This window comes from Mus pahari, chromosome 10, assembly GCF_900095145.1.
Source record: "Mus pahari chromosome 10, PAHARI_EIJ_v1.1, whole genome shotgun sequence".
Lineage (NCBI taxonomy): Eukaryota > Metazoa > Chordata > Mammalia > Rodentia > Muridae > Mus > Mus pahari.
This window is the reverse complement of record NC_034599.1, coordinates 6616523-6636958: the sequence shown is the minus strand read 5'-3', so window position 1 is coordinate 6636958 and position 20436 is coordinate 6616523. Positions and strand designations below refer to the sequence as shown.

General features: G+C 35.9%; 1 protein-coding gene and 1 pseudogene across 1 annotated transcript in view; one reads left to right on the top strand and one right to left on the bottom strand.

Annotated features, from left to right (window-relative positions):
- Positions 1-20436, top strand: part of Cntn5 (contactin 5) — a 1169992-nt gene that overhangs the window by 163082 nt on the left and 986474 nt on the right. The gene's annotated exons all lie outside the window — the stretch shown is intronic.
- On the bottom strand, positions 6268-8209 carry LOC110328559 (annotated as a pseudogene).

Below are 20436 nucleotides of genomic sequence, written 5' to 3'. Positions count from 1 at the left end.
TTTTTTTTTTTTTTTTTTTTTTTTTTTGAGACAGGGTTTCTCTGTATAACCCTGACTGTCCTGGAACTCATTTGTAGGCCAGACTGGCCTTGAACTCAGAAATCTGCCTGCCTCTGCCTCCCGAGTACTGGGATTAAAGGCGTGTGCTACCACACCCTGCTTATTTGTGACTATTCTTAAGGGTGTTGTTTCCCTAATTTCTCTCTCAGCCTGTTTATCCTTTGTGTAGAGAAAGACCACTGATTTGTTTGAGTTAATTTTATATCCAGCTGAACTGAAGCTGTTTATCAGGTTTAGGAGTTCTCTGATGGAATTTTTAGGAACACTTATTTATACTATCATATCATCTGCAAATAGTAATACTTTGACTTCTTCCTTTCCAATTTGTATCCCCTTGTCTCCTTTTGTTGTCTAATTGCTCTGTATAGGACTTCAAGTACTCTATTGAATAGGTAGAGAGAAGGTAGGCAGCCTTGTCTTGTCCCTGATTTTAGTGGGATTCCTTCAAGTTTCCCTTGATTTAGTTTGATGTTGGTTACTGGTTTGCGGTATAATACTTTTATTAGGTTTAGTTATGGGCCTTGAATTCCTGATCTTTCCAAAGCTTTTATCATGAATGGGTGTTGAATTTTCTCAAATGTTTTTTCAGCATCTAAGGAGATACTCATGTGGTTTTAGTCTTTAAGTTTGTCTATATAGTGGATTACATTGATGGATTTCTGTATATTAAGCCATCCCAGCATCCCTAGGATGAAGCCTACTTGACCATGATGGATGATCATTTTGATTTGTCCTTGGATTCAGTTTGCATGAATTTTATTGGGTGTTTTTTCATCGATATTCATAAGGGAAATTGGTCTGAAGTTCTCTTTCTATGTTGCGTCTTATATGGTTTAGGTATCAGAGTAATTGTGGCTTCATAGAATAAATTAGGTAGAGTACCTTCTGTTTCTATTTTGTGGAATAGGTTGAGGAGAATTGGAATTAGGTCTTCTTTGAAGGTCTGAAAGAACTCTGCACTAAACCCATCTGGTCCTGGGCCTTTTTTGGTTGGGAGACTATTAATGACTGCTTCTATTTCTTTAGGGGAAATGGGACTGTTAAGATTGTTAATCTGATCCTGATTTAACTTTGGTACCTGGTATCTGTCTAGAAAATTGTCCATTTATCTAGGATTTCCAGTTTTGTTAAGTAATATCTTTTGTAGTAGGATATGATGATGTTTTGAACTTCCTCAGGTTCTGTTCTTATGTCTCCTTTTACATTTCTGATTTTGTTAATTAGGATACTTTCCCAGTACCCTCTAGTTAGTCTGGCTAAGGGTTTATCTGCCTTGTTGATTTTCTCAAAAAACTAGCTCCTGGTTTGGTTTATTCTTTGAATAGTTCTTTTTGTTTACACTTGGTTAATTTCAGCCATAAGTTTGATTATTTCCTGCCATCTACTCCTGTTGGGTGAATTTGCATCCTTTTGTTCTAGAGCTTTTAGTTGTGCTGTCAAACTGGTAGTGTGTGCTCTCTCTAGTTTCTTTTTGGCAGCACACAGAGCTATGAGTTTTCCTCTTAGGAATGCTTTCATTGTGTCCCATGAGTTTGGGTATGTTTTGGCTTCATTTTCATTAAACTCTAAAAACTTTAATCTCTTTCTTTATTTCTTCCTTAACCAAGCCATTGAGTAGAGTGTTGTTAAGCTTCCACATGAATGTTGGCTTTCTATTATTTATGGTGTTATTGAAGATCAGCCTTAGTCCATGGTGATCTGATAGGATGCATGAGATAATTTCAATATTTTTTTATCTGTTGAGGCCTGTTTTTTGAACAATTATATGGTTAATTTTGGGAAAGGTACAATGAGGTGCTGATAAGAAGGTATATCCTTTTGTTTTAGGATAAAATGTTCTATAGATATTCATTAAAACCATTTGGTCCATATCTTCTCTTAGTTTCAATGTGTCTTTGTTTAGTTTCTGTTTCCAGGATCTGTCCATTGATGAGNGTGNGGTGTNGAAGTCTCCCACTATTATTGTGTGAGGTGCAATGTGTGCTTTGTGCTTTACTAAAGTTTTCTCTTTGAATGTGGTTGCCCTTGCATATGGAGCCTACACATTCAGAATTATGAGTTGATCCTGGAAGACTGTACCTTTGATGAGTATGAAGTGCCCCTCCTTGTCATTTTTGACAACTTTGGGTTGGAAGCCATTTTTTTTTTATTAGAATGAATACTCCAGCTTCTTTCTTGGGAACATTTGCTTGGAAAATTGTTTTCCAGCCTTTTACACTGAGGTATTGTCTTTCTTTGTCACTGACGTGGGTCTCCTGTATGCAGCAAAATGTTGGGTCCTGTTTATATAGCCAATCTGTTAGTCTATATCTTTTTATTAGGGAAATGAGTCCATTGATATTAAGAGATATTAAGGAAAAGTAATTGTTACTTCCTGTTATTTTTGTTGTTGGGGTTCTGTTCTTGCAGCCATCTTCTCTTAGGTTTGTTGAAGGATTATTTTCTTGCTTTTTCTAGGGTTTAATTTCTGTCCTTGTTTTGGTGTTTTCCCTTTATTGTCCTTTGAAGGACTGGATTGGTGGAAAGATATTGTTGGTTTCGTCATGGAATACTTTGGTTTCTCCATCTATGGTAATTGAGAGTTTTGCTGGGTATAGTATCCTGGGCTGACAATTGTGTTCTCTTAGGGTCTGTATAACCTCTGTCCAGGATCTTCTAGCTTTTATAGTCTCTGTCGAAAAGTCTGGTATAATTCTAATAGGTCTGCCTTTATATGTTACTTGACCCTTTTCCCTTACTGTTTTTAATATTCTATCTTTATTTAGTACATTTGTTGTTCTGATTATTATGTGTCAGAAATAATTTCTTTTCTGGTCCATTCTTTTTGGAGTTCTGTAGGCTTCTTGTATGCTCATAGGCATCTCTTTCTTTAGGTTAGGGAAGTTTTCTTCTGTAATTTTGTTGAAGATATTTACTGTCCCTTTAAGTTTAAAATCTTCATTCTCATCTATACCTATTATCCTTAGGTTTGGTCACCTCATTGTGTCCTGGAATTCCTGTATGTTTTGAGTTAGGATCTTTTTGCATTTTGCATTTTGTTTTACTGTTGTGTCCATGTTCTCTATGGAATATTCTGGACCTGAAATTCTCTCTTCCATCTCTTGTATTCTGTTGTTGATGTTTGCATCTTCGGTTCCTGATTTCTTTCCTAGAATTTCTATCTCCAGAGTTGTCTCCCTTTGCATATTCTTTATTGTTTTCACTACCATATTTATATCTTGAATGGTTTTGTTCAATTCAATCACCTGTTTGGTTGTGGTTTCCTGTAATTCTTTAAGGGATATTTGTGCTTCTTCTTTAAGGGCTTCTACCTGTATAGCTGTGTTCTCCTGTATTTCTTTGAGTAAGTTATTAATGTCCTTCTTAAAATCCTCTACCAGCATCATGAGATATTTTAAATCTGAATCTTGCTTTTCAGGTGTGTTGGGGTATCCAGGACTCACTGTGGTGGGAATCATGGGTTCTGATGATGCTGAGTGGTCTTGGTTTCTGTTAGTAAGATTTTTACATTTGCCTTTCACCATCTGGTAATCTCTACTGTTAGATGGTCTAGCTGTCTCTGGCTGGAGCTTGTTACTCCTTTTATTCTGTTAGCCTCTGTCAACACTTCTGGGAGTCCAACTCTTAATTGAGTCCTAGGGGTGAGAGCACTCTCTGTAGGCAAGCTCTTCACTTGCAGGGAAGGTGCAAAAAGGTCTGAAGCTCAGCTCTGCCTCCTGGCTAGGGATGAAGTCCCAAAGAAGCCCGGTCTGAGAAGCTCTTTTGCTTGTCTGGCCAGGGAACTCTCCTTGGCAGACGGACTGGTCCCTGAGGGACTAGGGATACAAGATGGTGATCTTGCCTGAGCCCTGGGGTCAGAGCACTCCCTGGAGGCTGACTCTCCTCTGGTGAAGGGTACGGGGGTTTGGGGGGGGGGAAGGTTCACAGAAGTCTGAGGCTCAGCTCCTCCTCCTGTTTGGGGATGAAGCCTAGAAGGGACCCTGTCCAAGAAGCTCTGTTGCTTCTGCAGCCTGCATGCTTTCCTGTGAGGACTTATCTCTGAGATACCTGGGATACAAGATGGCAATCTTGCCTGAGTCCGAGGGTCAGAGCCCTCCCTGGAGGATGACTATGTTACTTTTTTATTAGAATAACCTACATTGGGAACAGAACACAGTTTCAACTGTTAGAATTTTCCTTCCCAGCAGTGTGTGGGTGGAGACAAACCTTCCAATGAGAATGTAGGACATCATTTCTAGAATGCAGGGAATGTAGAAGATGATTTGTAGGGTGAGGCCACTGTCATTTGAGGACTGTCATTATATTAATAAGAAGCAAATATTTCATTTGACTTATCACTTAAAAATAATACGGAGCAATTTTGTTCATCAATAACCTCTCATTAGATGAGCTCAGACTTGAAATAGTTAAAAAAGCTAGGCACACTGGTCATGCCTGTTATCCTGGCACTTGGGAGGCAGAGGCAGGGAAACTGGAAGTTTAAGACCATTTTTTGCTATATTGTACGGTTAAGTTCAGCCTGCGATATGTAATTCCCTTTGTCAAAAAACCTAAAATGCACACTCTATGTGCAATTAGCTCTCCCCAGAACCTAATCAAGTGTAACTTTGTGTTGGTAATTCTATTATTTTCTACTTCAGTTCTATTTTACTTAAAGCAACACAAGAAATCTGACTTTAAATATTTTTTCAATTTTAAGATTAAAATGTAAAGGAAAGGTACTTTTTTAAAGAAGCATGATAACTTATGAACTGACATTCATTTCCTAAAGTAAAGCTTAAAGCCTAACGTTTTCAACAATAAAAATATTTCACTTTTTAAAATTAATTTTTGTGGTTTTTAGAAATGTTGCCCTATAGATAAAACATTTTTATGTTCCCCTGGTCTGTAGCCATACTGCCCCAAATGTGTTTGAGCCAACCTAAGATGTTCAACTGTTGATTGTGATGCTAAAGAAACAGCTCAGCATCCACTGTGGAATGATCTTCAATATGATCAATTAGATTTGATTTATATAACATATATCACTACTTGTGAAAAGCTAATACTCTTTTTCACTTTGCCTAAGTAACAGTCCAAATATTTCTAGGAATTAATTTGTTCTTTTAGATAAATTATGTCTGTAAATCCTGAGTGTTTACACAATAGCTTTCCAAATTTCCAAATTTCCTCCTCTGGAATTTTGAAAATATCGGTGTTTAGAAGCTGTGTTTCCTAAAATTATCATTAGTGAAAATTAAAGGAAGGGCACAAGGAGTTAAATGCAAGATAATGAAGTGAGTAATATTTAAGATTATAGAATGAGCATAAGAATACAACAATATGGCTGGTGTTTACACATTCCACATGTGCTGCAATGTCTAAGCACAAGTACAAATTAGCATGACATTTTTAGATTTCTTAGGCCAAGCGAAAATGAAATAGAATGCTCCTATTTTCTCAAGCTTAGTCTAGTACAATTTAACTAGCTTTCTTTAATGAATCCTATAGTGACAATTATAGAACACTCTAGAAGTTTTATTTATTATTACTGTTATTATTTCATTAATGATTAAATATGCATGGCTGAGAAACCTGGTAACTAAGAACTCCTATTTTATCATCCAATGTACAAACAGCACTGCAGGCAAGCAGTCACAATAGTGTAATCCTGGGTAAGAAGTTAAAAGGAAAGTGTATGTGTGTGTGTGTGTGTGTGTGTGTGTGTGTGTGTGTGTGTGGTGTAGTGGATGTACACAAGTCCATGCCCTGTACATTACCGAAAAGCAGTAACTCTATTGTAAAATTAACCCATCCTTCTCAGTTTATCTTACAGCTTATTTGTAAAGATATTACAATATTTATAGTATAGAATTCTTTCAAAATAATAAGTTTCAATGAAAAACTATTATGAAATTTCTTTGATTTTTATACAGATTCGGTAGTATTTTTAAGCAAACAATGGAAATGTTTGCAATCCCAGCAGAGTAAAAATAAGGCCTCTTCTTTCTTTTTCATATTGGCAAAACAGAATAGATTTATAAAAAAAACAAAACAACAACTTGTCAGCCCCAACATTTCCGTATCATATCCTCTTATTTCTTCATCACCATACCACATCTGTGGTCTTTAACAAGTCAGCTAAGTTCATGGAGCGTTTGGAACACTGGGTCCACACCACCTCAAGACAACAGAGCAGCTTTCTTCAGCTTTGCATTAGGAACACTGGGTCCACACCACCTCAAGACAACAGAGCAGCATTCTTCAGCTTTGCTATTTCCACCTCTAGATTACTTCGCATGGCCTTCTCTTCTAACTCTTCGCATAGTTTTTCCAGTTCTTTCCCATGATCCTTTTTCAGTGCATCTACAGTAAATAATAATTCAAAAATCTGGGCTCTAAATTCGTCCACAGAATTTTTTTCCCCATCATCTGCTTCTGCTTTAGCTTTGAGTTCTAATGGAGTTAGGAAAGCAGCTGTATTTACTTTAGAAGCACTTGAAGGTGTTGAAAGAGATGGCTTTGAAGAGTAGCTTTCAACCTTTTTAAACGCCAAAGGCTTTGGGTTGCCACTATCATCTTCTTTCGGTAACTTCAAGGTTTTTTCTGGGCTTTGGGTTGGAAAATGTCCACCATTGAAGCGGCCAGGCAATCTTCTTCCAGGCATCTTAGGTCTATTTGCAGTGAGATGTAACAAGTTCTCTGAGGAGGCTATGTCATCAAAATTTATATTATCTGTTTCTTTTGAGTTCCTGGCAGCAAAGGCATCAGGGTCTACTGATTTTGGTCTAACTTGCAATTGTTCAGGAACTAGCTTTGGTTTTGATTCTGGCTCAGTATCAGTCTTTGAAGAAATTGTAGAAACTTCTCCATTAATTTTGGTTGTTGAAGGTGGAGGAGGAACTGGCTTTTCTGGCCACTTTGGGTACACTGTTCCAGGGGACCTCAGTAAATTATTGGCTTTGGTGGGTGGAGTGGGATTTTGGGTGGGACTTGAGAGGCAGCTGGTTTAGAAGGTTTCTGTTCTAGCAGTGATTTTTCAACTTTTTCTTCAGACTTTAGAGAAAAAGCTTTCTTCTCTGCAGCTAACAGGTCAGGCTTTAGAGCTCGGCCTTTTTCAGGAGGATGTGGTTTCTTTGGTTTTGGAAAGTCTTTATCTAGTTCACTTATCTGAACAGCAAAGTTATGTGGAAACACTCCTTCAGTTCAGTTAACCCTTCCATCAGCTTGTTTCTCCAGACTCCTTACTTATCAAATGGATTATCCCCCTCTTCTAAACATAAATTCATCTTCATTGGTTCCTGCATAGGGAAATAATGTTTTACAGTATTCCTTAGCTTTAATCTTACCATCAGTGTCTGGTTTTATTACCTCCACATTTTGGGTTCTAGATCCCAGTGACTGGAGGATTAAAGGCTTTTCTGAGGTTTCTTCTTCTTGTTGTTGTTTGTTTGTTTGTTTGTTTTTCTCCTCTGTTTCAGTACTGGAAGTTCTTGTCCTAAGTTTCACACAGCCTTGTTTAAAAATGTCTCAAAATCCAATTCCTTAGATTTTCTTTGGCTGTGCAACTGATCCGGGAGCAGGTTCACTCCCAGTCCCTGGAGAAGGCAAGAGTGAGTGAGGTAGGGCCAGTCAGAGGAATTTACAATTCCTCCTGAGTGTCCTGAGTTTCACCATCATTTGTGAACTCTAATTCTTTAACAAAGTTTGAAGAAAACAGTCCCAACTTATTGTTCCGGGTTCCACTCCACCAGCCTTCTTCTACCTCTTCGATGACAACAATGATATCCCCATGGTCAGTTCCAGTTCACCCTCATTTTGTGGAGAGTATTCAAAAAGCACTTAACACTGACGCTTTTTTGTCTTCTTGTTAATAGCTTTGGTTTTGTGGATGTGGCTGAATTCCTCCAGCTGGAAGTCCTTAAGTAATGTACAAGACTCGTGACATTTCTATGCCTTTCCCATTTGATGGGCAAAGTGCCATCCTTGTGTCCTGTCTCTTGATTTTCTTAACAAAATTGCTAGGGAACATCCCTGGTCTCCAATTAAGTTCTCTTAGCCATCCTTCTTCCTGTAGTTTTTTCACATTTCTGATGATTTCCCCAACTCGGATAGTTAACTCATTATCATGTACAGCATCACAGTCATATTCCATGATATAGTCAACCATGCTGCAGCTTTGTCAGAGAGAGCTGTGCACTGGTTCAGGCAGGGGAGGTGCCTCCATCTGCAAGCCTGCAGCCCAGCAGTGGCTCCTCATGTCTGGCTTCAGTCATGGCCCATAGGGGAGATCAAGTACTCTTTAAAATTTTTGATGAAATAAATATGTATTTTAACACTATACTTACATATTATGAATTTCATATTATTTCCTGTAGGAATACTTTTAGACTAAGATTAATAATAAATCTTATGGGAAATTGGCATATATCCTTATTTTGATTGTTGCTATAAAACATACTTTATATTTTATTATCATTATGTTACTTTTATAAACTTTAAAGATTGAAATCATGGTTTAATGCAACACGTGTCCCATAAACAGTTGATAATTATGTAAAATATCAATAAATATACATATGTCCCTCAGGCATAAAGGGATATCTTTAAATTTCACTTTCAATTCTTATAATTCAATGATAATTCATTTATTTAGATTTACAAAAATTGAAATTAAAACTAAAAATTTGAAACTAAGCAGTTTTAAATATACGATGAATGGTTGTAGTTTATAATTTATTTAATTCCATATAAATTATTGAGAAAACAGATAGTAGAAATCATTCCCATCTGTAAAATGGTAAAAAAATGAGTCTCAAGAGATCTTTTGTGGATAAATGCTTATTGATTTTGTAGAGAACTAGGGTTCTGTTCTAGCACATGCATAGTTGCTCACAACCATATGTAACTCCAGCTCAACTGAATCTGATGCCATTTTCTAGCCCATATATGTAATATGTATGTGTATTTACACGTACACACACACACACACACACACATATATATATATATATATATATATATATATATATACACACACACACACACATATATATATATATATATATATATATATATATATATATATATACACACACACACAGGCAAAATACTTTTACACATAAAAATAAGCACATTTTTAAAAAATAAGAAAGAAGCAAGCTATGTAAAAATAAGGGAATATGTTTATGGTGGAAGAATGAAAGGAAGGAATGAAGGAAGTAAAGGGAGAAAGGGAGAGTGGGGTAAAGGGAGGGAAGGAAATATGCTAATATAAAATTTAACCTCAAGGGACAATGTAACTTTTAAGCCAGACTCAAGTTACCTTCTATGAAAATAACTCAGTCATTTCATTCATATTATTGTGTAATAATACACACACACATATATATATATTATGTATGAAATTAAACCATTGAAGTAAAAAGAAAAATGTGATATTATCTTAAAGTACTATAAGCCAATATTGCATATCATTGTTTGTTTGAAAGCAATATTTTGGATATTAACTTATGCAGAGTTTCCAAAAATTTGTCAAACATCTTTTATTAAGTGTATAATTGGTCTCTTGATGTTATATATATGACAAATGATTTGTATTCCAGGATGTAGACAATAGTTTCTAGTCAGTTTCTTAAGTATTTGTATTCTCTGTTGACTGTTCTCAATTAGCCATGTTTTCTAACACCTTCTTTGATACATTCTTTAACAGCAGCAACCTGAATAAACTCAAGAATTGATCAGTAGATGTGCAATATGAGGAAGGAGAAATGACCTTTCTGCTTCAGTTTTTTCCTGTAGCTGAAACTGCAGTTGCCTTTGGGAATGTGGTTGAAGATCATGGTTCCCCCAGAACTCAGATTACCTTTATATTTACCTTCCTTTCCCATGGAAATGAGTGTGGTGAAACAAGCAGCCAATCCAGTGCGAAGCCTCCCAACACTGCCCTGTCTTTCATACTAAGGACTAAAGGGTTTTGTCACAGGAATAGTGGAAATCCTGACTGGTTTGTCCTATTCTATTTTAGTACAATCTAGCTTCCCATTATGTCTATCAAAATGGAAAATGAAGTAGCTAACCCTACTCCACAGTTACCATATCAGAAACAGAGAAAGTCAAATCTTGACAACAGTAACTGACCTATATTAGCCCCATGGAAATAAGCAATTCCAGTCAATCACAATTCAGTTCAAACTTGACATAATACTGTATAAAGTCATCATCAGATTTATTGTAATTTGAAGTACACACCTTTCTTAAATGTTAAACACCATCACACATGTAATCTTATGTACCCTTCCAGCTTACATCCCTCCTCTTCAAATAAGCAAGTATCAAATTTTTACATCTAACTCATAACTTTAAGAGAACATTCTAGGAAGTTTAAGCAGAATCACAGAATTGGAGGTGTAGAGAGACCTTAAAATGTACTGATAGAAAATAAACAAAGTTTAAATCTCATTTTGCATGAATCCAACACAATGTTTATTTACTTTGTCAAATCACTATTTGTCATTTATTAGTAATGAGAACACTCAAACATCTTTCTTTCCTCTATTCAAAATTTGATAAAATGTTGAGTACCCCCAAGAGCATAGGAGAACACTGGAACTCGCTGGTCCCAACTGTAACCTTGGATACATTGACTAATCTCCCACTTTCCTCTCACCGTCTACTCTTCCTTTTGTGAACCATCTCTGAAACGACGAAGTGTCAATCCGTAGAGTGTTAGTCACATGAACTATCATAGAACTGTGGAAGAAAAGAGAACACAAGAAGAAAATCTTAGTTTGTGTAGCTAGTTTCATGTCAACCTGACACAAGCTAGAGTCATTTTGAAAACAGAAAATCAGTGGAGAAAACATCTCCATCAAATAAGCCTGTGGACAAGCTTGTGGTGCATTGTCTTGATTGATGACTGATGTGGGAGGACTTGGCACTATTGTAAACACCTCCTATTTTTGGAGCAGCTATTTATGTCTTCCCTGAGTCTTCATCCCTGTGACTAAATAGTTCCAGTTCCCTCAATCAGTCATTCCACTGCTTTTCTAAGCATGCTGATTGATTATAGCCTATATAAATGTCTCTTCATCAAATAATTCCAAGTAGAAAAATAATCAGGACCTCGAAAATGATCAGTCCTCACTTTCATCTTGACTTCAAAGAATGGAAAGTAATAAGATCATTGTGACTAGAACCTTCTGTTTAAATAATCCAAGCAATGGTTAGCAAAAGGGTTTCAGAAAATGTGATGAAATATCAGATCACTTTCCATGGTAAAATTTTACTGAGAATTTCTGAAAATGTTTTACTGAATACAAAAAAATTGCTGTACCCTTTTTTCTGTGGTTTTTTTTCATTTCATATTTCCTAAATTAAGATACTTTTAAGGCTGTGCAATGAGTGATGCTTTGATTCTTGCAGCACTGTGCACATTGTATATTCATATTGCTTCACAGAGAAACTTTACAGCACTGGCCATAGCTATAAACTTGAGACTTCAGACTCTTGCTTAAATATGACATCACAAATCCATTCAGGTGACACTTGATAGGAAATTCTAGCTTACTTAAATCTAGTGTCTGCAACAGATGCAGTGAAGTGTGGCACAGATCCCCCCTGTTGAGAGAGGGACTACCCTTTGTGCCCATTGGGGAGTGATGACAGACCAAGTATGCTGGATGCGGAGGAGAGTCACAAGACACCAGGTTCCAGAGGACATGCCTAGCATCCAGTAGTCCTGTTTTTAGATCTCCATCACTGTATAATCTGTTTGTGGTGATGGTGCCGGGGCATGTATTCCCAGAACTAAGGAAGTGGATTAGGAAGTTCAGAAGTTCAAGCCCATTCTTGGATAATGGTGATCATATTGCAGTCGTGAAGTACACTGTATACTTCAAAAGAAAAATATAATTATGAATGCTTTCTCCTAACCTTTATGTATATTTTGCCTCAAATATTGCTCTCATAAGCTAATACATCACACATATTTCTACTTTTATTATTAAAATTTAAATTGTAAGAGAAGTCATATAAGATTTTCAAATAACAATATGTTTGTGGCAAATATGTCAATATTTAATTTTTAAAATTATTTTATTTTATATGAATAGAAATTTTGCCAGCAGAGACTTCTGTTACTCACATAATGCTTGCATATTCCAGAGGGTATGAGACCCCCTGGAACTGAAATTAGAGACAATGGTTAACCACTATGTGGGTGCTTGGAATAAAACCTAGGTTTCTGCATGAGCAGCCAGTGCATTTAACTGCTGAGATCTCTCCAGTCTCATATATAAAATTTTTAATAATGGCATTAGGAATTGGATACAAATTTTAGTTTCTTTATTGCCATTTGTGTATTCCATTTCCTTCTAATTGCTTATATTTTATAGAATACTTAGATGTTAATTTATATATCTTCCAAAACTGTATCATGATATGAATTGAACTTCTGTTACTTTATGGATGTATACTCTACAGACTACATATAATTTCATATAATTAGTATTTTATAAATATTATTTGGGTTCTGACTAGATGAGTCAGAGGGAGCAGACCATGAATCTGAGAGATAGTCTCAGCCCAGTACCAGTAATCCACAATGGGAAAGAGGAAAACAGACTTCAAAATATTTTCCTCTGGTCTTTATTTTTACATCGAGGCCACAAATGCATACAAACACAATGCTAACACAGTAATTATTTTTAATTTTCTTCAATTATATGGTAGTCTTTCTGCCATGTCATTAAATGCCTAACCAAGTCATTATTATTCAGGGTATATTGAATAAATAAATGCATAAGAAATTTTCATATTTTAGTATTGCTTACTTTAGCCAAAAGCTTTACTGAATACTGAGTTCTAAATAACAAATTGAGAATATTGCTGTTTATTACATTTAACAAAGGCTTACAGGATAAAAGCTAGATTAATGAAATATGACATTTGCCAATTTGTAAGTGATACTACATTTTTAATATAAATGAGTATCATTTATCATCCCATAGTTTTTGTCTTTTTCAATATTTAATTTACAGGATTTTTTTACCTTGAAATAAGACTGAAATTAGTTTTACCACTTGAAAGTTGAAACTAAGTTACAAATTATAAGAAATCAGGAGACAGCATGAGGCCAATAAACAGGGGAAAGAGTAACGCATATTTTATTTCCTGGAAAGAAATTGTTAGTCAGAATGCATAAGACACAAATTTAAACATTTAAGAAAATAATAAAGAGCTTAAAGGGCTTTCCCCTAGGATACCTTGGAAGAACTCATGTTTCCGAAATTAGGAAACATTTTTCAGTGACTTGAGTACAGGCTTCATTTCAGGCCAGAGTGTCAGCACGAATTCAGCCCTCTCACCCCCAAGGTAATGGGGTCTCCATGTCAATGTGTTTTACTTTAATAGAAAGTACAATTTGAAATTGCATACTCTAATTTTATTGAAAGCAAGAGAAAATCACAGGAGTGGTTTTCAGAGACTGTAAGAATTAGAGGGAGGGGTGGGATAGGCTGGTAACTGCAAAAGTTATAATCAAACAGCAAGCATTGTGTTGTGCAACTGTGTGGTAGGCACTGACAAATGTGCTATGTGTCTACCAATGATTAAACAAAAAGTGTGAGAGTGCACAGGCACTCGGAATTTCAATGTCTTGAATCTGAGAAACAGTTGTTTCAATGAGCCTGTGTCAACATTCACAAATACTCAAACAAAAGGTTTGTTTAATTATATTGAAACGGGAAAACAAATTATTAATACTATTTATATTTTACTTATAAATAAATATAAACATAAAGGTATTATATAGCATATTTATAATATATTGTAAATATTATATTTGATATATTAATTCACAATTTTAAACATACTTAACATCATTTCAGTTTAAATAAAATTATATATTACAATGATGAAGATTTTCAATGGTGTGTAGGATTAAACTAGAGACCCAGAATGCTACAAACTCAGCTTACTGTATGGTTTTGGTAGAAAAGACCAGAAAATTAGTAAGAATGCTAACTAAAAACACTATGCTTAAAACTTTACAGATTTAGTAAGGACATGAAAATGAGTATTCTTGAGAATCCATAAGACAACATAAATGCAAAAACCTTGCAAGAGTTTATCTGTGACTTACCACATCCATCACTTTGATGATCAATAATATTTACAGGCTGGAATGATTAATTTTTTGGAGGAAGTCTCAAAACATCATTGATCTGAGGCTAGGGTGTGGATGTTGGTGGATGATTTTTTTTTCAAGTTTAGGTTGAGAAGACTGATCAAAGAATGATCAAAGGGAAGAAAGGAATTAAAAACATGAAGTTGAGCCAGTGAAGCAACACATTTAAAAAGCGATAGAAGGCTTGGGCCACAATGATGTTATCACCCCTGTGAAGCGACTGGGAGCTTTGTTTTGAGACAGTGGAGGAAATGTCATGATATCTTTTCCAGATTGCCCTATCTCCACCTATCACGAGGTCACCTTATGAGGATGTAGCCTCATTTGAAATCTTGGCTTTGAGACAAGAGCTCCAGTTTGCCCTGGGTCTGCACAGCTGCAAAGAGACTTTCTGCCTTCAGATGCTGCGAGTCAGAAGCCATTTAAAACTCAATCAAGGAAACCTGGCCAGACTTTTGTCCCCTGTGACAGGATCAGTGCCTTCTGCACTGGGGAGAAACTACATGGACTAAGAGTTAAATAAGCAAAGGGAACTCTACTTGGTCTTCAGACGTAATGTGCTATTAGTCTAGACAACAGAATAATGTAAGTAGAAAAAAACTTGTGCACTGTGGTCAAAATATATTCTCAACCAACACATAGTATGCAGTACTGTACCATATATGCCCTGAGATAATATGCACAGGAGTGCCACCAAGTCTCTAAAGCAAACTGAATTAATTTGCCAGCTTAAATATTGAAAGTCTGGCTCTTCTCCCTCTTCCCCTCTCCCATTTCCTCATCTTGTTCTCATTTGTTTCCTCTCTTGTTCTTTCTACATCATATTTCGTTTTTCTTCTCACTTGTCTCTTCATTTAATAGTTACTTTATTCTCTATTTTGAGTGCAAATAGTTCATTTATATTCAGATCATCCTGTTTGATAATGCTGTCTCCTTTGAGATATAAGGGGCATGCTTCCCAGTTCTTTATATCTGGTAGTGATGTACTAATATATTTTAAAGATTTATACATTTGTCTAAGGTGAAAACTAAAGTATATCTGTGGATGCAAACTAGAATTGTTTTATTTAAAAATAACATTTTGACATTTCATAGAGGCACATGAACAAGCATGAAAACGCACCTGGACTGGATAGTTCAGCTACTTATTATATGACTCTTCTGAAGGCTGTATTGCACTTATTATATGACTCTTCTGAAGGCTTTATTGCAGACTCTCGCACCTCCTTGATGAAGCAGAAGTGATGACAGTATTACTCTTTAGTAATTTTTGAGAGAGTTAATTACTATGTCCAAAAACTGCCTAGTTTTTTTATTTCATAGAGTATGACTGCAGAATCATCAATCATAAGAATAATGTCACTATTGATACCAAAGTCAAGTAACCCATGCTTGTGCCCCAGGTAGGCTTTAGTACACACCAAAAGAGCCTGTCACAATACTCAGAAATATTGTGGAGACAGTGTTCCCTCTCAGTACACTGTTTTTACACTCTTAATTTTTGCTCCATAATTATTTTGCTCCACAACTATTTTGACCACTTTAATTTAGCCATTATGGTGAATACTGATACAGATCATTAACATGCATTGTTAATGTGCTGTTTAATGGTATAATAATTTTCCATTATATTGGTCCTTAATGACATTCATTTTTGTAAATGATCTGTGCCAAACAATGCTGCCATAATCACATAATGCTTCAAATGGATGGAGGTTTTCAAATACCCTGATAAATTCTATTACTAGAATTGAGATTGGTCAACCAAAAGTTAGGCATACTTTTAAAATACATGTTCAACTAATACTTAATTTTTAATATTTAAAGAGAAATATGTGTGTTGGGAGGAATCCATGGCTTCCAGCATGGTTTGGGAACTTCTGTTCCAAAATCCTACAGACACAAACTTTGATTGCATTAATAAATTAGACTGTCTGTTATTTCCTTCTGACTCTGATGTGTTCTTAGTGACAATCAGCAATGGTGCTCTTAAGGGATGATAGTGATTGTTGTAGTCTTATGAGTACAGAGGCATTATACAAACATAGCTACACTTCCTCCCAGGTTTAGCTGTTATGTTTAATCTATGTTTAATGTGTACATAACTGAGGTCTATGTTTTCACATTCATATTCGAATTAAAGTAAAACAATAGCTCACCTCATCTAAACAACCATGAGTTGTTTCCTATCTTGTTATTTCTTCTATTTAAGTTAGAAATGTATAATACATCCTTTTGGTTTTTGAAGTTATTGCTATTATTGTACAGGAAACCCCTTCTAAATGCATAGAACAATGCTAGTGAGTAGGAAGCTGGGCATGAGTGCCATACTATCACTACATAATACCACTCAGGACTGTTGAGCTCATTTGCTTTGTGTCACTGATGAATGTAGGTCCCGGTGACTCCACTGGAGACAAGCCATTAGCTGACCCATTCACAGCCAGCAGAGTCATTATTTTTTCCCACATAGGCTCTGCACAGTTAAGTTCAGACACACTCACCTTGTAATCTCTGTGTAGTAAGAGCAGCCATTGAGAGAAACTCTCCATTTCCTGTCATATGTGTGAGTAGACTTGCTCTAACACAGTTAGAACAGCAGCTCAAGAGTCAAGGAATAGAGATGTAAACTCCATGTACTGGGAGAGAGTGACAGAGGACTTATTGGAGCAACTGCACATTTTGTGGAGGGATTATTGCCTTAACATGTGTGCTGTACATCACAATGTATTCTTTGAAAATACTTTCTAATTCTATATTTTATTTCTGTAATAGAAACTTAGCTATTTTCAATTTTATATTGATTTTCATTGAACCTGATATCCAGTTTGGCCTGTTATTTTGCTCAGTTGCCTTTTGCTGATATCTTATATTTGGAAAGCAAATTATATTTTTCTATATAATTTCTATTCTTCTTTAAAGTTTGCTCATACAACTTTTATTTTATAGTGTTCATTGTTCACTTCTCTCTGTTTCATACCTCTTATTAACTTAGAAAAAAATCACTGCATATTCTTTTTTATTTAAGTAACAATAATTTCTAATGGATTCAATTTCAACTTTACTTCAGCTACCAGTGCTAATATTGAAAAAGTGTTTCTACTCAAATAACTTTAAAATATTTTTATTCATGTGCTTTTATGTATGTCATTGATCTTATTAAACATGCCTACTTTTTATGGAATTCCCTCCAATTGTTCAACATTTTAAGAGGTGGATATTCATTATCTTATTGGAAAGAGAGGCTTTTCTTCCTTTATTTAGATATTTTATCCATTGATGAAGTCACTGGGTTTCTTAATATTTTCTAAAACCCTTGTACATTCCAGATAGTTTTCTGTAATTTAAAATATAAATGTGCACACTCAGTTAGAGAAATGACTCAGTAATTAAGACTTGCTGCTCCAATCTTGTTCTAGTCTCCAGCTGCAGGATAGCAGATATCTTCTGGCCTTCATGCCCATGCACAAATGGCATTCATAATAATCATGCACACACAGACACACAAATACACTACATAAAACAGAGATTAAACAAAGATTATATTGTTTTTAAATTCTTTGATCTAATTATAGCTCCAACTTTATAAGCAATCATAACTGTCAATCTCATTTCAAATTTACATTATATTCCATTCTTTGTTACTGTCCATAGAACAAATACCAGAAAGGATTCAGTTAAGCTATAACTTATCATTTTTTCTGATGCATTTTTCCTGAGGTTGTACATTATGATAATAACTTTATGGCAGAATAATTATATCAAACTTCCAAATTCACATTTATAAAACTTGTAACATTGCTGTCTTAAAAGTTTGTAATGTTTTCTAAAGTAATTTGTGAATGGAAAAAATCATGCAAAACAAAATAATCGGGAAAGAAAACCGAGCATCATACTACACATTTATCGCAGTGAGATCCTGTGTTAATTGAGAGTAACAGGATATGACCTTTCTGGGGTGTTTGGAGGTAGTGTCAGGGTTGTCTCAATGCCTGTGATAGAACAGTAATAACCTTTGGTGAAAAAACCTGAGTTATGAGGAAAACAAAGAACTTTGACCTGGCTTGTTAAACCATGGAGATTGGTGTTTAAATATTGCTTAACACATAATAATTGGACATAGTACAAAAGTACAACATGATGGCTTTCTCTGACTTCTCCACTAAGCCTGTGCACATTCCTCATGAACTATGCATATGTCTGGCAGTGCCCTCTCTTCTGTGCTGTGCATAGGTGCTGCTGTTGGCTCTGTCTCATCAGACATCACCTACTATGTGATTTTTCTCAATTCACTTGTCTCCTTTACCCTCATAGCAACTAGGAATCGCATAATAGAAAAAATTAGCTGACTGGGAATAAAACAGAAAGCAAGCCTACACTGCTTCAACTACCAGATTCACTGAAATGATGTTCTAGCATCATCTACCCTTTCTTACTGTGTTTCCAGCTTTGAAGATTTCATATAGTTGCAGCCAAAGAAAAATATTTTGAAGGAACATAATTTGAGAAATTCACTTTGTCTTTTTAAATGAAAATTTTATAATCACATCACAGAGTTTAGAGGCCTTGTGGTTTTTTGGAACAATGCCTAACTTGGCAGGAAAACAGTTTGTGACTAAAGAGTCTAATTATCTTGTTACTATGTTAAAATATAGTTTGTAATTTTTCACTGCTTTCACATATAAGAATAATATATTCCTTAGAAAGGTTATAATTGATAATAAATATATTCTAACAGAATATATGAGTAACATGGACTTCAAATGAACTTGATTAAGCTGTCCAAAAAAACCTTTATATTTACAAAACTGATTTTGAAAAGTAAGGAAAATAAAAAGTTGTATACAGAACTATATTGTAAAGAATATGATTTACTAGTTATTATTATTATTTATTTTATGTACATACATCCCAAATGTTGCCCCTGTAACTCCTCACAGAGTACTTCAGACAAGGCTCACTCCTCTCTCCTCTGAGGGCAACTCCCCTCCTATGGACATCAAATATCAACATGATTAGGTTCATCCTTTCCCACTGAGGCCAGATGGCACAGCCTTCTGCAATGCATGTACGGGCCAGGGAGACTTTGACCAACTCCTGTTTGTTCTTTAGTTGGTGATTTAGTCTCTGGGAGCTCCCAGGGGTCCTGGGTAGTTGACACTGTTGGTCTAGCTATGGGGTTACAACCCCCTTCAGTTCCTTCAATGCTTTCCCTAACTCTTCCATAGGTGTCACTGACCTCAGCCCAATGGTTGGTTGTGAGTGTCTGCATCTGACTTAGTCAGCTGCTGAGTAGAGCTTCTCAGAAGACAACCATGCTAGACTCCTGTCTGCGAGCACAGCATAGTATCAATAATGTCAGGATTTATCGCCAGCCCATAGGAGAGATCCCAAGTGAATCATTTCTTCCGTCTCTGCTCCATTTTTATCCCTGCCTTTCTTTTAGACAGGAACAATTTTGACTTGAAAATTGAAAGGTGGGTTGGTGTCTCCATACCTCTACTAGAGGCTGTGTCTAACTACAGGGGGTTGTCTCTTCAGGTTCCATATCCCCACTGTTGGGCATTTCAGGTAAGGTCAACCACATTGAGTCCTGGAAACCTCCCCCAACCCAGGTCTCTGGGACTTTCTAGTCCTGGGTTGCTCCCAACCCCTAGACCCCACTCCCAGCAACTGTATACTTCCATTCACTCCTCTGGCCTTCTGGTCTTCTCTCCTGTCTCCCTACCAATATCTGGCCCTGTCTTGCTTTTCCCTTCCCCTCCCCTATCCCACACAGGTCCCTGTCTTCCTCTGCTTTTCATAATCATTCTGTCCCCGCTCCTAGGTGGGATTGAAGCATCCTCACTTGGATCTTTCTTCTTGTATAACTTTTTAGGGTCTGTGAAGGGTATAAAGTATTTTCTGTACTTTTGACTACTATCTGCTTATCAGTGAGTACATGCCATGCCTATCCTTTTAGATCTGGGTTACCTCACTTAGGATGATATTTTCTGGTTTCATCCATTTACCTGCAAAATTCATGGTGTCCTTGTTTTTAATAGCTATATAGTATTACACACAATGGGATCCTATTCAACTCTTACTTAACCAAACATTACCTCTTGGGAATAGAAAAAACTTGATAAAATCAGAAACATGACAGACAAATCAAAGGTAACATGAACTTACAAAGAGACGTTAAAAACCCATATTCTTTTTTTTTTTTT